This window comes from Propithecus coquereli, unplaced genomic scaffold (assembly GCF_000956105.1).
Source record: "Propithecus coquereli isolate 6110/MARCELLA unplaced genomic scaffold, Pcoq_1.0 Scaffold644, whole genome shotgun sequence".
In the NCBI taxonomy this organism is placed as follows: Eukaryota; Metazoa; Chordata; class Mammalia; order Primates; family Indriidae; genus Propithecus; species Propithecus coquereli.
In genome coordinates, this window is record NW_012152441.1 from 952,027 (window position 1) to 953,682 (window position 1,656).

A 1,656-nucleotide genomic window follows, 5' to 3' on the forward strand; every position below is an offset into this window, starting at 1 on the left:
CCGGCGGGTGGAAACGCGCGGCCCTGAGACGGGCGCAGCTCGCGGGCGGGGCGCCGTGGGGGCGGGGCGGGCTCGCTGTCCCCCACCCTGCACTCCTTGCCGTCGGGAGGCCCCGGCCCACGTGCGGCCGTCCACCGGGCGTTGTCCCGCTGCCTGCAGTGTCGCAGCAGGCCGTGTCACAAGGCCCTGGGGCACCAGGAGGCTGCGAGTGATGGCATTCCAGACACCGGTCAATGCGACATTGGACATCCCAGCCCGCGGGGCGACCGGGCGCCCCGGTTTGGACTGAGGCCTGTGAGCTCCGGCTGCCACCGTGAGCGTGGCTCAGACTCAGGGTCGCTGTCCCCCTACACTTGGGGAGAACGAGACACACCTCGTAAGGAAATCTCCGCCGATGACAAGTGCTAGGAAGATGGGCAGGACTGGGAGCTGGAGCCAGAGCTGGGTCAGTTGGGATCAGACCAGGAGTCTGTCTGGACAGGTGGCCAGGTGGCCTGCAGCTGACCCCCCAGGAGCCACATCTCGCTCTGGGGCAGGAACGTTCCGGGTGGAAAACCACCGCTGCACGCGCCGGGGGCGGGGCAGGAGCAGGCCCGGGGCAGGAACCAGGAACCAGGAACCAGGAACCGTGGGCCCGAGGACTGTAGACCAAGGCCTGGTCTGGATTTCAGCCACTGAAGGGTTTCCGGCTAGGGGATTTTGAATGTGCTCTGAAATGTATTCTTTTACGCCTGGCATAATTTCGGACTGTCATAAAAGTGGCAAGAACAGTACCAAGGATTCACAGGCACCCTTCTCCCGGTTTCCCAAATGTTAGCATCTGCTCACCCCTGGACCTGCGAATGGGACCTTGCTTGGAAGCAGGGGCTTTGAGGACACCATCAGGTTAAAAGCAGCCAGGCGGGTCAGGTGTATGTGTGGGGAGGGGATGTTTAATCCAGTTCAACCTTGTAAGAAAGGAGAAGTTTGCACACGGTCTGCGAAAAGGCTGGTGAAGATGGAGCAGAGACTGGAGTTAAGCTGGCGTGGACCGGAATGGCCTGGGACTGCGGCAGCCTTGGGACAAGGGCAGGACAGGAAGGACCCTCCCTGGAGCCTTCACAGAGGCCCGCGCTCCCAGCTCACAGAAGTCCAAGATGATAGATTGGTGTCACTCCCCCGTTCGAGTTTTGGTAGCGTGTTACAGCAGCACAAGTTGTTTTTTAGTTTTTAAAAATTTTGACATGATTCCAGACTGTCAGAAAAGTGTTGAGAACCACACAAAGAATTCCCTGAGTCCCTCCTCCAGAGTTTCCAAGTGTTAAATTTTACATTTGCTTCCTTTCTCTGTCTCTGTCTTTACGCGCGCGCGCACACACGTGGTATATGAACCAATGTGTGTGTCCATCTGTCTGGTTTCTCTGAGTTGTGGAGAGCAAGTCACAGACACGATGCCCCCTTACCCCTAAATACTTCAGTATTTCCTAAACACGAAGAATTATATTCTGCAATCACAATACAACTGTTAATAAAGTCAGGAAATTAACAGTGGCACAAAATGATGATCTAATCAACAGCCCTGTTCAGAGTTTGCCAGAACAGTTGACCCTCATGCATAAAATATACGTAGGTGCTACTCTATTTTATCATTTACTACCATAAAATACATACCAATCT